The sequence below is a fragment of the Rhodnius prolixus genome, unplaced genomic scaffold (assembly GCF_049639745.1).
Source record: "Rhodnius prolixus isolate KJV_2025 unplaced genomic scaffold, Rpr scaffold_3, whole genome shotgun sequence".
Taxonomy (NCBI): Eukaryota; Metazoa; Arthropoda; class Insecta; order Hemiptera; family Reduviidae; genus Rhodnius; species Rhodnius prolixus.
The window spans coordinates 48,382,503-48,398,495 of record NW_027411603.1 but is presented as its reverse complement, the minus strand read 5'-3'; the positions used below and the strand labels follow the sequence as shown (position 1 = coordinate 48,398,495).

At 30.3% G+C, this 15,993-nt stretch overlaps 1 long non-coding RNA gene across 1 annotated transcript; it reads left to right on the top strand.

Moving 5' to 3' along the window:
- The first annotated feature begins 7,519 nt into the window (after window positions 1-7,519).
- Window positions 7,520-11,908, top strand: LOC141453344 (uncharacterized). The gene is made up of 3 exons (XR_012457954.1): window positions 7,520-7,802; window positions 11,006-11,132; window positions 11,230-11,908. It is a non-coding gene; the product is annotated as an uncharacterized lncRNA (long non-coding RNA).
- The last annotated feature ends 4,085 nt before the right edge of the window (window positions 11,909-15,993 follow it).

Sequence of the window (15,993 nt, the reverse complement as noted above, 5' to 3'; positions counted from 1 at the left end):
ATAATAGATTGACAAAAGTAAACAAATTAATAAATATGTTACATGTGAAGCGGTAAAAAAATAAGCTAATAGCGAGTATAAGATAGTCCTGTAGAAGTCTAGTAAGACGCAAACAGGGTTAAATATGAGTGTAAGTTGAACCTATATAAGTCTAGTGAGTTTCTAACGTGGTTAAATGTGAGTGTAAGATAAATCTATATATGTTTAGTGAGTCGTCAACATTCTTAAATGTAAGTGTAAATTGTTCTATATAAGCCTAGTGAGTCGTCAACATGGTTAAATATGAGTATGAGACACTTCTATATAAGTTTAGTTAGTCAGAATTTGCCACCTGGTAGCAGTGCTGTAACCTTCCTCTATATATAGCACAAATCCTTCCTCTGGCAACAGCACAAATTCTCGTCAGTACGAGTTGAGTAATGCAGCGGGTAGGTCGCTCTGTCGCTCCAAACATATGTTATCATCTAGTCTAGTCTAACATTCATCACCTCTCTCCCAAAGAATCATGAGTGAAGGAGATGTCGCTTCGACGGTTCATTTTTAATAGATTCCTAACCAAATTAGTGGGAATATTCACACTGGATTGATGTTTTACGTCTTTTTCACTTGGGCTTCCATTGATGGACAGTTTTGCAGGCAGTGCTCTGGAATCCCCAGTATTAAATCCTGAAAATTAACATTATTGTAATTACAATGTAATGAATTTCACCTAGCATAAGAAGCTAAAGAAACACATCTGTAACAATTTATATATAAAAAAAGATTAAATAAAGACAAATGTAATTAAACTAAAGAATTTATTTATTTTTTTAAACCTAAATCTTTCATTCAATGAAAATGAAATATATTTCTAAAAAAACTCACATTCCTCAGGAAGAAAATTAATTTGATTGAAAAAATAAAATAACACAATCTACTAGTATTATGAAATTATTTTTTTGAAAATTAATTAAAAAATTATAAGCTTGACTAAAAATAGTTCTATGTGATTGGAAAATTATGCAGAATTCACATGCACGTTTGATGTTGAATTTTTCAATTAAATTACTGCTACCTACAATCAACAAAGAATAAAACTTCTTTCAGATACAATAAAAAAAGAATAATTTGTATGAAAAAAAGTTTTGGTTCTTGTTGTATCACTCCTAAAATAATAAATAATAAGATGACTTTCCTGGATGTGAATAACTTCATACTAATAATGGTCGTGCTGCTGGAAGTACAGAAGGACCCTTAAAAATTCATTCAAGACCAAGGGTAGATTATGTAAGCTAGATCAATAAATTTTGGGAAACAAGAAAGAAAAACCATTGGAAACAGTCTTCCTGGAGACAGTTTCTTCTATATCCAATACAATCAAGGATTGACTTTAATATTAACTATCAAATGCAGAAACAGCAGTATTGCAATGAAATTAAGAGACTATTTCCACTTTGTCCAATGGTTTTTATCTCTTGTTTTTCAAAGCACAACAATCCAAAATTTACCAACTTGAATTGACTTTATTATTAACAATCAAATACAGAAACAGCAGAATTCAGGGAAATTAGGCAAGCACTTCAACTTTGTCCAATAGTTTTTACGCTTTCTTGTTAAAAAAAGATCGAACCTACATTTACATTCATACATCAGCTTTAATATTAACTATCAAATAAGAAAAACAGGAGTTTTCGAGTGAAATTAGAAGACGATTTCTACTTTTTCCAATGGTTTTTACATGTATTTCAAAATAGAACGTCCAACTTGTACTATCTAGCATTACCCTTAATATTAACTAACAAATGCATAAACAGCTGGATTCATGTGAAATAAATTCAACGTTTTCTAATGGACTTTACTTTTCAAAATAGAGCGACTCAACATATCTAGCATTGACATTATTATTAACAATAAAATACAGAAACAGCAGTATTCAGGCGAAATTAGGCAAGAACTTCAACTTTTTTCCAATCGTTTTTACTTTTGACTTTTAAAAAGATCGTACCTACGTGTACATTGTAACATCAGCCTAAATAAATATCTAATACGAAACAGGAGTTTTCGTGTGAAATTAGAAGACGATTTCTACATTTTCAATGGTTTTTAGTTCATAATTTTAAAAAAAGTTTGAACCTACATGAAAATTCTTACGCCGGTCTTAATATTAACTACCAAATATGAAATAGGAGTGTTCGAGTGAAATTAGAAGACGATTTCCACTTTTTCCAATGGCTTTTACTTCTTGTTTTTCAAAATAGAACAAGCTAATTTGCACAATCTTGCAATGGCTTATCAAACATGGAAACAGCTGGATTAATGTGAAATAAAGAAATAAATTAAGCTTTTTCTGATGGATTTTACCTTTTATGTTTCAAAATAGATCGATCCTACATTTATAATTTAGCATTGACTTTATTATTAAATATCATATACGAAATCACTGAATTTCAGTGAAATTGCGAGACCATTTTTTCCAATAGTTTTTACTTCTTGATTAAGAAAAGAGATCGTCCCAATATATATAATGTATCATTAGACTTTATAGTAACTATAAAATGCAGAAACATCAGCATTCCACTGAAATTAGGAGACCATTTCCACTTTTTCCAATGGTTATTTCTTAATACTTAAAAAAAAAGTACCTACATCTACATTCTTACATCCTTAATATTAACTATCAAATACAAAATATATATACCATACATACATCTCAGTGAAATTGAGATAAAAGTTCAATTTTTCCAATTGCTTTTTACTTTATTGTTTTTCAAAAATGATAGACTTTACAATTACAATCTAGCATTGATCATAATACTAATTATCAAATAAGTAAAATTAGACGGAAATTGACTTTTTCTATAGCTTTTTACCTCTTACTTTTAACAAAAGATCGTACCTACATGTACATATTACCATTGGCCTCAATACAAAATTCAAATACTAAACAGGAGCGTTCGGGTGAAAGTAGAAGACGAATTCTACTGTTTCCAATGGTTTTTACTTCTTGATTTTCAAAACAGATCGACCTAACATATGCAATCTACGATTGCCTTTAATATTAACAATCAAATCCATAAACAGCAACATTACAGTGAGAAATTATGGTAAGAAACTATCTCCAATGGTTTTTTAAACTTTTTCTTTTTGATTCTTTTTTTAAATTAAACGCTTTTTAACAATAAATCTATACAAACATGTTAATAAAACATCTTTAACGGTTTATTTTTATTTTTGGAAATTATTTCTTTCATCCTGTTGTCTGTTCGCTATCGAAGTTTTTTGAACTTTATAATTTTTTTTTTATTTGAGATGAAAAGGAGAATAAATAAGATTCTATTTTAAATTTATAATTTTTTTTTATACAGCAAACAAATTAAGCACTTTATTAAAAACAAAGAATTTGCAATTTGAAGTAAAAATTCTAACATTACATTGTGAAATTAACGTGCATATTACATATATTAACTACAAACCCTTATACAACTGTCCTACCGGACAGTTTTAATAACACTTGTTTTATTAATTGATTCTTCACAAAAATCTCCTAGGATAGATGATTTACGTCTATTTCACTTGGGCTTCTATTGATGAACAGTTTTACAGGCAGTACTCCAGTATCAGAGGTATTTAATCTGAAAATCAACATTATGTACAATCAACAATACTTATGTACTTAAAATAATAAGATTTTACAGAGTTTAGCTTGAATTAAGAACCTAGACAAAAAAAAATTATAATAATTGGTTATGTTACATAAAAATTAAATAAATGTGACTGCAATAAAACTAAAGCATTGATGTAAAAGTTTAAACCATTTTTTAACGTTCCTAACCCTTTCTTTCAAAGAAAATGAAATATATTTTCAAAAAACATACTTATTTATCAAAAAGATTACTCAGACTGAACAATACAACAAGCATGCTATAATATTCTAGTTTTTGTTGTTTTTTATAATATAACAGAATTTAAATCAAATTAAAACCTTTCAAAAAAATTAAAACTTTTTTTCAGCAACAAAGATAAAAATTTATATGAAAAAAGTATTAGTTTAAGTAGTATTACTCTGAACGTAGTAAATAATAGATAAGAATACTTGAAGAACAGTTCCACAATTAGAGAATCTAGTTTAGTTTATTATCAAAATAGAATGGATGCGAATTACCTCGTAAATACGGTCGTACTTGCTGAAAGTATAGAAGGATCCTTCAAAATAATGAAATGGGTTGTAATAGCGGAAGACATCACGCCCAGCTGCCTATTTGAGATACTTGACTTAATTGATGGAAAAAGTTCAGTTTTGAAGAAGTAAAAAGACCAAATTATATAATTAATATTCTGAATGGGCAATCTGTACAACACTAATGTTTAAGACTTAATAATTCACTTCAGTAAACCAATTTGATCACAAAAAAGCCTTAAGATGATAGAGAATCATTAAAAGTTAAGCAGAAGCACTTTTTTTTTAAACTTAAATCTACGTTCCAAGTTCATGTATCTTCTTGATAGTTTAAATTTAGGCAAATCATTGCACTTTCTAGATATCTAATCTATTACTGTATACTTTATTATTTATCTTTAGATAATACGACATATCTTAACTGAGAAACAACATGCTGTAAGTAGAAAACATGTACTTACTATTGCTGTAGGAGTTAAAATGTGTTACACAGCAAAAAATGTCATCAGTTATCAACTCAGCCATTTTTTTTCGATTGAACTAGTTCAGAATTACCATTAGAATGTCGAAAGAACGCTGAGAACAAAAAAAAACATTATATAAACTATTATTTATACCATTGTTTTCATTGTAATTTACAAACATTTTGATAAAAAACAATTTTCAATAAGTTAAATCTACTGGTGCGAACCTTGCAAAATCCAAGGTCCATAATTATAGGACGTTATTTACCTTAACATTATTAATTTAAATTTCATGGAGATTACTCTCCCATTTAAATGAGAGAAATGTGAATATTTACGTGGAAGTTCATAATTCCCAAATAAATGATCATAATTAGCAATTTACTCTTACAGTAATAAAGGCGACAGGAATAAACTATTACCATGTTGCGAACTAAATCTACCAACTTATGACCGTTGAAAAATTTTGATGAAACAAAATAATGAAGTGTAAAATCAACTTTTTAAAATTACACGCTTACACTTGAAATGCATCTACTATCAACTGTCTTGGAAACATGTCAATTTCATAAACACTTCTAATCACATCAACTCGTAATTCAAAATAAAAGTAAACACAAAAAATGTTGCTTACCTGCAAGAAATACTTAACGCAGTAATGATGCAAAAACAAGTTTTTTAATATCCTATGAAGTTATCGCTTAATACAATCAGTCTTCAAAGTTATACAAAGTTCTCACTGACTTAGTTACAGCAGCATCAACTTAAAACTATCATAAATTAAAAAACATCAAATTATGAGGTAAAAGGTGAATTTTAAACATGGGACATTTTTTTAGAGGAAAACTTCTTTTTAAAATACTGACGTGGATAAAGAACATTTAATAAATAAAGCAAATTATTACTGTTGCTACATGATAAAGAGAATATTTGGGCAAAACCGAATAACCTATTTACCCCATTGCCGTACCGGACAGTTGTTTGGTCAGGAGGTTATTGAATGTTTATTTGATGTGTTAAAGTATATCTTCATGCTACCTAGCGGTGATCACTAAAACTAATTCCTATGTAAATACCTCTTTTTAGTTCAAGCAATTGCCGCTAGAAAGCACTGGCATGATCTTAATACGTCAATTTTCTTTCCATTCCTAATTTTAACGTAAGGTTGCCCAATTTCTTTAATTTAAAAATAAGGACTTCAATTTCTGATTTAGTCTTTGATTTAAATACCAAAGTAATATATTTATAAATTTCGCTCTCTTCACAAGTATAATAGAACCAATCAATCGTATGAAAGTATTTTAATAATTATGGGACGAAAATTTTGGCACAACAAGCGACGAAAATTTTTAATAATTCTCCTTAAGATGTATTGATATTTCAATATTTACAAGTAATGCATCTAAAATTTCAATAATTAAATCTATAAAAACTATTTTTATAAGAAGTTGAAGATGTGGAGTAAAATGTTGTCAACAAATCTAACGTTGTTCCTCAGCCATTCTAATCCATTGTATCCGTCAATCAACAGTAAAACTTCAATCTTTTGCAATTACTTTATACTAATATGAAATACATTGAAGGTGATAATAGATTGGCTCAAAGGTGACTTCGTACTTAAATGCATTGCTGTCAAACTTTTATCGGATGAGAATATCGCTTACTACTTACTAAAAACTTCACTCAGCTCGATACCGAAATTTAAATTTTACTATGAATTTTGTCTTACCCTTGCCAAAGGAAGACTTCCCAATCTTTTCTACAACCTATCTTTTAGATTATTCAATACAACATTTTTCATTTATTTATATTTTAAATATGTCCAATATTCAATCAAAATAACGAAATTCATGTAAAAGTAATGAAGATTATGCCTTTTTTCTTTCTTTATGAAACTCTATATCCAAAATTGGCTGAACTAATGAGTATAATATGCGTTTGGCATTAATGTACAATGTTAGAAACCAACCACAAGGAAACTATTGCAAAAGTAATAAAAATTATGTATTATTCCCTATTTTCAGAATCTGCAAATCCAAGAATAGACGATCTAATTTGTATAATTTATGATTGGCTAAACAATACAATTAAAGAAACAGAAAACAAAGAAATACCAGTAAAAGTAATGAAAATTATTCAGTTTTCCATTTTCACATCCAAAACTAGCAAGCTTAGTGAAAACAAGTTACAATACAGAAAAAAGTAGAAAAAAATTAAACCCGCTTGCTATGTATTCTACAACCCTATTAAAACTGTCACAATTTTTAGTTTGTAGTCTTTTCTCTTATCGTTAATGAAAATCTTTGTATTTATAAAGTTAAATTAAATTTGGAAAACATTTTAATGAAAGCTATTTTTGAGCTTAAAAAGTGTACTGCCTCTGTTAGCCTACTCACGGGGGGAGTAGTTACCCAGAGAGCACCTCGAGGAGGTAGAGATCAGATTTCGCTCCCCAAAAATCATCTACTGATTATCCAAATAACAATAAGATGTAAGGATATCTTTTCTTGTTAATGCAATGTACAAATTTAAAATTTAGATGTAGTCTTTAAAAATTGAGACGTTTTAAGATTAGCAGTATCGAAGTGTAATGGAAGAACATCGACAATTATTATAGTAAAAGAAAATCGTAAAATAGTTCTCTTGAATTTTTTTCTGTTTATGATTTAGTGATTTAGATAAAAGTCACTAAATCAAACTCAAGTGGATCAAAGTAAATATGTTATCTTGATTCGTTCACAGGAACATTATAAAGAAATAAGAAATTATTTTAAACATTATTATAACTACTTCTCAGAAGGTTTTATAAAAATGATTTTATATTTAAAATTTAAAAATACTTTCAATTGATTATAACATATTTCATATTGTTAAATATGAAATATATAATTGCTACACTGTCTTTCTGTAAAGTGGGGACACATGATTCTAGAAGTTTCCCTCCATTTGTACAGTTTGGTGTATTGTGATTTTTGGTAATAAAGAACAAAATGGAATACTTTGGTTCTTTAAATAGTGTTTTGGTTTTTTGCTATAAATACATTGAATTTTAACAGAAATGCAGTCAATAGGTGTACAAGACTGCAGGCTGTTTCATTTGGAAAATGTTGTCAAATATGAGTGCTCTGTTTCCCAGTTTAATCACCTAGCAATCTACATTTTCTATTTACGACTTTAGGAAAGTAAGTAATAGATTTTCTTTGATTTTTTTAGAAAACATTAAGAATTGTAAGTCTAGTTTAACTGCATTTTTTTAAAAAAAAAATTGCATTAAAATGAGCCTATTGTTCGTGTTGTTAGGCTAGGGTACCCGCAGGGACGTTAAGGTCCCCAAAGAAGTGGCTAGTTCACTTCCCCCTTACAGGAAATTTTATCGTTAATAAAAATCTTTGTATTTATAAAGTTAAATTAAATTTGGAAAACATTTTAATGAAAGCTATTTTTGAGCTTTGAAAAGTGTACTGCCTCTGTTAGCCTACTCCCGGGAGTAGTTGCCCGGGGAGCACCTCGAGGAGGTAGAGATCAGTTTTTGCTCCCCAAAGAACGCCTTTCTACGCACGTCCGCATTCTAGTTGGTCTTTAAAACAGGCATAGGATTAAGGAGAACTCCAGTCAATGGAGTTTGTAAAAATGGATCAGGAGAAAATTGGAGGATAAGGGAATAGGGTAAATAAATCGTTTAGTGAGTGAGGGATATCCAGGGAGATCTGTCTGCATAGACCAATGACTAGAATGACGAAAACCTAGATTTCTAGGTTACGTATAGGATAGGACGATTAGGGAAATAGGGGGGATAATTAGAAAGGCGTTCGGAAAGAAAAGGGTTTTTGGACTGGTGGGTATTTGGCATTATAAAAAGATACAGACTTGAAGAAAACAAAGTCTGCAAAACCAACCAAGAAAACGAAATTCAAAAAACAATTATTAACAACTAAAACCCCAGCCTGAAACTAAACAAATCAACCAAGAAACAACAAATTAAAAAAAAACTGAAACGTGTAATAGGTAAAATCGGAGTTAGTTTTTTTCTGTCACGAAGTGTTGTGCAGAAAGTGTATACTTAATGAATCTACTAAAATAATAAGTCTGCGTAAATTGATTCAAAGTTGCTCTTAAAAAACCGAGTAATAACATTGTTAGTGGCCACTAAAATGTTTTAAATAATTATAATTCCAAGTATTTATTTAGGTGAGTAGTGAACATGCAATTAGTGAAATGATTTAATTTCTTCATGCATTATTATCATGCTATATTAGTTACACCATATTAATTAAATATGAAAATGTAAAATAAGTGGAATTATAATTACTATTAAAATGCAAGATTATAATAGAAATTTGTAAAAGTAAGTGAATCAATTATTGAAAATAAAAGTCCTAAAAATTTCCGACTGACTGCGAACCTATTAACGTAATACAATCAGACTCCTGGGAACTATCTTTTGCTGGGGTAACTATCAACCTGTTCAACCGTTTTCAACTTCCAATCAATTAAACTCTTTTACCTAAATACAACCTCCTTTTTAAGAATAAAACGAAGACTAATTAATAAAAATATATTGCCAGGAAATATACTCTATCTGTTCTAAAAGAGAAAAAACCACTTAAATGCACCAATAATGCTAAGTGTAGAAAAAAAAATACAATTGAAATTTAAACATACACCAATACTTCAAGAGCACTTCAACAGTCTGCAAAACAAAATAGAAGTGTTCACTTAAATTAGTTTAAGTTGTGTATTTATTAGATGACGTGCACTGAAATTACTATGATAGTCAGTATGTAACTAAATAAACTATTTGTTCCAAACAATTTCCTTAAATACTACTTATCAACTAATTTGAGATCCACTACTGAGGTTCCAATGATATGCTTTTCTTCTGAGCTGAAGGACGGACACTTCACTAAGTTAAAACTAAGCTACCTTCTAAACTAATTACATCCGGCATCCATTGAAATTCCTAAGATATGGTTTCTTCGTATATGGCAGGGGCATACTGCCCAATTTACAACTAAGCTTAACCAAACTTATAAACTAGATACTTTAGTCATCCTCTGAAATTCCTTTGATATGGTTTCTTCTTATATGGCAGGGGCACACTTTCCCAATTTACAACTAAGCTTAACCTAACTTAGAAACTAGATACTTTAGCCATCCTTTGAAATTCTGAAGATATGGTTTCTTCTTATATGGCCGGCGCACACTTGCCCAACTTACAACTAAACATAACCTAACTTATAAACAAGATACTTTTAGCCATCCATTGAAATTCCTAAGATAGTTTCTTCTTGTATGGCAGGGGCACACTTGCCCAACTTACAACTAAGCTTAACCTAACTTAGAAACTAGATACTTTAGCCATCCTTTGAAATTCTGAAGATATGGTTTCTTCTTATATGGCAGGGGCACACTTGCCCAACTTACAACTAAGCTTAACCTAACTTAGAAACTAGATACTTTAGCCATCCTTTGAAATTCCTAAGATAGTTTCTTCTTGTATGGCAGGGGCACACTTGCCCAACTTACAACTAAGCTTAATCTAACTTATAAACTAGATACTTTAGCCATCCTTTGAAATTCCTAAGATAGTTTCTTCTTGTATGGCAGGTGCACACTTGCCCAACTTACAACTAAGCTTATCCTAACTTAGAAACTAGATACTTTAGCCATCCTTTGAAATTCTGAAGATATGGTTTCTTCTTATATGGCCGGCGCTCACTTGCCCAACTTACAACTAAGCTTAATCTAACTTATAAACTAGATACTTTAGTCATCCATTGAAATTCCTAAGATAGTTTCTTCTTGTATGGCAGGGGCACACTTGCCCAACTTACAACTAAGCTTAATCTCACTTATGAGCTGGATACTTTAGTCATCCATTGAAATTCCTTTGATATGATTTCTTCTTATATGGGCAGGGGCACACTTGCCCAATTTACAACTAAGCTTAACCTAACTTATAAACTAGATATTTAGCCATCCTTTATTCCTAAGATATGGTTTCGTCTGAATTTGAGGGTGCATACGGTTCACTTCTAAATTACTTAATTACTTGAAAAGAGATGTGAACACCAATAGATTAGGTCTTAAGATACAATTGCGAACTTGATAGCTTAATCTAAACCATTACTTTATAAATTAAACACATATCGCATCCGGTGATTTTTCGTAAAATGTCAATTTGGTTAGGCTACCATTGCGATTCTAAGGATATCATCTGGCATAAAGGGGTCATTTCTCCTGTCTTGTAGCCAAGTTACCTTAAAGCTGATTTCAGTTGGCACCCATTGGATTTCTAATGATCTGTTATGATAGGTAAAATTTCCTTAACTTATAACTATGTAATCTTAAAAACTAATGATTATTCTATTCTAATTTTTGCTAGGCTGGAGTAAGACGTAGATTTACGTAATGCGGTGGTTTGGATTAGTCCCATGTTCTAGCTGCATAGCAGAAATAACAGCTTACAAAGAATCTATGAACCAAGAACATCAAAGAATCATAAAATAGAGGTATCAGGTTTACTTCCATTTACTATCTACGTTACAAAAGTAACAAACTTTAAATATACAATTAATTTACAATGGACCATTTTTGTCTGAGGAACAGCTATCGAGAATTCACAAAGAACACAAACCAAACGAAACGAAGCTCTGTGTTCGCCTAACAATCTACTCAGATTTCGCAGATCAAAGTCAAAGTAAACACAAAAAGAAAAGAAGTACTTGTGCTTCTAAATATTTGATTACTAACACGTTTAAAATTTACATTAACCCTAATAACAAAAATACTTTTATTTAACTTCACACGTTTCGAATCTAAAAAAAGGATTTCATCTATTTAGAGTTTAACCCCTATGGATTGTTAATCTACTGCAGCGAAAACAAGTCCATGAACATTAAACTCTCAACAGAAAGAAAAACTATCCCAAAACATTAAATTCAAAACGTTGAACGTATTAAATAAAAGCACATTTTTTGAACTTTTATAGAATTTAAATTCTACATAAATGTTTAACCAAAATTATAATATACTCATAAAACCGTACAAATAGACTTTTTGAGACTGAAGCACTCAATTTGAAGTAAGACAAGCAATTTCACTAAAATAGAACTCCTACATGCTCTGCGCCCAGTTCTGCTTGGCACATTAATAATAGTAACTTAATTGTTCGGCGACATATGTCGTATATAAATGTTCTAGAGATCACATACTATCGAAATACACCGGTAACCGATTTAGTTCCGTTTGCAACACCGAATTTCTTCTCGAACACGCTCCGCGCCGAATAATCTTTTAAGCTCTTAAAAATAAAATAGTAATTCGGACGGTGGATATTTAATAGCGAATGTTTTGACGTTCACGGATTACCTAAATACCCGGATATCCGATTTTATCGTTCCATAGAAGGCGCGCTAATACAAATCGCACCGTTTTATTTTATATTCGTCCGGATATTAGTAGTATGGTACCATACTTTTAAAATATACCGTATTAGTAATGAACTCAAGAAGAATTGTCACTTTTAAGCAAGCAATTATTTTTTTATTAACGTGCAAAGGAGCGTAAGGTGCAGCTAGTTTTAGAGGAATAAAAGAGTGAAATTGCATGTCTGGAAATTAGCTTCAAATTCACTTATCTTTTATACGAAGTTGGGGTAGGAGTTAGTTTTATGCAGGTTAGTAACATACTCGTAATGTAGTAGGAGTAAGAATTTTAAACAAATTAGGTTAGTTATCTATTAAAACTGCATCTCACAACACCTGAACTTTTTCAATGAATGTAAACTGATTTGATGACCTTTAAATGTGCTTAAAACTAAACCTATTTCTATAACTAGTTCTTAAAACTATACCTACTTTTATAACTAATTCTTAAAACTATACCTACTTTTATAACTAATTCTTAAAACTATACCTACTTTTATAACTAATACTTAATTCTATCTCTACTCTAAAACTAACGCTCTATTTAAACTAAACGACAACTAAAAATTTAACTAAAACTAGTGCCATCTATCAGTTTTATTGTCACTTATGATATAGTCAGTTTCAATTCTTACTTCCTAATACATAAGGGAAAGATTCACTAAGAAAAGTTTAATCAAGTATCAACTTGTAACTTTACGAAATTCCAACGTGTATCAATACTGATGAGTTTCAGGAGGAATAAATGCCTAAATAATTAACAGTCAGTGCCATGAGACAAATAATAAAATAATAAATGCTAATGATAAATATGGAGGGTCAATACTAATAAGAACAGAGTTTACAAATCTGCTTCCCAAAATATTCAATGATGAGCAGCAGTGATTATAATTCAATTGAGATTAATACTGGGTATGGAACTCTAGTAAAGAATTGTTTTTATAAAGTCCATGTGAATCATTTTTTGGAGTATCAATTCAACTAATAGCACTTAAAGCAAATGCGAGATTATACAAACTACAATAGATCCAATCAACAAAAAAAAAATAACGTAAGATTTTGCAACAACGAAAGGACCAATTTCAACAAACACCAAATATTCTTTTCTCCATTGTCCGTTAAGCCATCTACCATTACATCCAAAATATTTGTAGGACTTCCATTCCATTCCATCATCCATATCCACTTTGCTCATCCATAACGTCATCCCAGCCTCATTAAAACTAATTCTTAAAACTAAGTTTTTTTTTTTTTTACCTGGATGAGAATTTTAAAAACATGTCACATACGAGTATGTAAAAGTATTGTAGAGTTAGATTCCTTTCTCTATATATCCATCTCCTGTGTGACATCAAAGTTGGTACATGTGCGAATCATATAACTTCGTATTATATATCACCGTTTTCACATCACAGCTTCTGGTTTATACTTACTTAAGAGTTAGTAAATTAACTAATTTAACTACGTTTGAAATATTTTTTGGTGTTCACATCATCACAAGAAGATTATAACTATCTTATAAAACTAACTAACTAACTAACTAAATTACGTTTGAAAAAATATTGGTTTCCACATCACTGCATCAGAATTATAACTATTATTTGAAAATAGGAACTTAATTACTGAACGATGTTTAGTTTCCTCATCACAGCATTAGCGCTAGCGTTTTCTTAAAACTAGCTTATAGCTAACTAACGATTAAATTATGAGTTTTTTCCTCATCAGAGCTTAGGTCTAGCGTTTCTTATAACTAACTTATTAATAATAAGCATTTAAATGGTATTTGGCTTCCTTATCGCAGCTTGGAATAAGCGTTTCTTTAACTAATATCTTATAACTAATTAACAACTAAAAAATAATTTGTCCCCAGAATAATTTAAGCTTTTTTCTAAAATTAACTTATGTTAACACAATTTTTTTGTTTTCACATCACTGCATCACACTTATAGCTACAAATTTACTAAATTAATTAATTTAAAACTATGTATGACTTCCACATAACTGAGTGTCGGGATTTGGCTCACTTCTACAGTTTCTTAGTTATTTAATTCGTATTAACCATTTTGACTTCCATATCATAGCTGCTTTGCCCTTGGTCATAAAATTTAATGTCATACTGGTGCTTAATTTCAAGAAGATTAGGAAGAAAAATGGTAAAAGATATCTTTTTTTTTCTTTTTTTTAAATACAATGTACAAACTTAATCTAACTTCTAAACTAGATATTTAGCCATCCTTTGAAATTCCTAAGATATGTTTTCTTCCTATATGGCAGGGGCTCACTTGCCCAACTTACAACTAAGCTTAACCTAACTTATAAACTAGATAACTTAGTCATCAATTGAAATTCCTTTGATATGGTTTCTTCTTATATTTCAGGGGCACACTTGCCCAGCTTACAACTAAGCTTAACCTAACTTACAAACTAAATACATTAGTCATCCTTTGAAATTCCTAAGATATGGTTTCTTCTTATATGGCAGGGGCTCACATGCCCAACTTACAACTAAGCTAAACCTAACTTATAAACTAGATAACTTAGTCATCAATTGAAATTCCTTAGATATGGTTTCTTCTTATATTGCAGGGGCACACTTGCCCAACTTACAACTAAGCTTAACCTAACTTATAAACTAGATACTTTAGCCATCCTTTGAAATTCCGAAGATATGGTTTCTTCTTATATGGCCGGGGCACACTTGCCCAACTTACAACTAAGCTTGATCTAACTTATAAACTAGATACTTTAGCCATCCTTTGAAATTCCTAAGATAGTTTCTTCTTATATGGCAGGGGCTCACTTGCCCAACTTACAACTAAGCTTAACCTAACTTATAAAGTAGATACTTTAGCCATCCTTTGAAATTCCGAAGATATGGTTTCTTCCTATATGGCAGGGGCTCACTTGCCCAACTTACAACTATGCTTAACCTAACTTATAAACTAGATAATTTAGTCATCCATCGAAATTCCTTTGATATTGTTTCTTCTTATATGGCAGGGGCACACTTGCCCAATTTACAACTAAGCTTAACCTAACTTATAAACTAGATATTTAGTCATCCATAGAAATTCCTTTGATATGGTTTCTTCTGATATGGCAGGGGCACACTTTCCCAAGTTACAACTAAGCTTAACCTAACTTATAAACTAGATAATTTAGTCATCCATTGAAATTCCTATGATATGGTTTCTTCAGATATGGCAGGGGCATACTGCCCAACTTACAACTGAGTTAACCTAACTTATAAACTAATTACATCAGGCATCCATTGAAATTCCTAAGATATGTTTTTTTCTGATATGGCAGGGGCATACTGCCCAACTTACAACTAAGCTTAATCTAACTTACAAACTAGATATTTTATTTAATTCGTATTAACCATTTTTGGCTTCCATATCATAGCTGCTTTGCCCTTGGTCATAAAATTTAATGTCATACTGGTGCTTAATATCAAGAAGATTAGGGAGAAAAATAGTAAATGATATCTTTTTTATCTTTTTTTTAAATACCATGTACAAACTTAACTCTCTTAAAACTAACTTAACTAAACGAAGTTGGTTTTCCTCATCTTAGCTTGGGATCAGCGTTACTTAAAACTAACTTATAACTATGTAGCATTTAAATTTTTTGGTTTCCACATCAAAGCTTGTTCCACATCTTCATTATCATTGACGTTCTTCATTATCCTTGATCTTATTAATTATCTTAACTATACTTAAAACTAATTGTTTGGAACATGAATAGTTTAATTTGTTAGTAAAGTATAATGTTGTTTCAATGTAACGTACCAAATAAACTACACTTAAACCAACAAAAGGCCTTCTTTAATTGTGTCAGGTCAGAATGTTTATTCTGTCATGAAGTATCGCTATGTATATATTTTTCTGTTTATCACTTTTACTTGTTTTTGTAAATAATCCATTATTGATTTTAAAAGAACGCT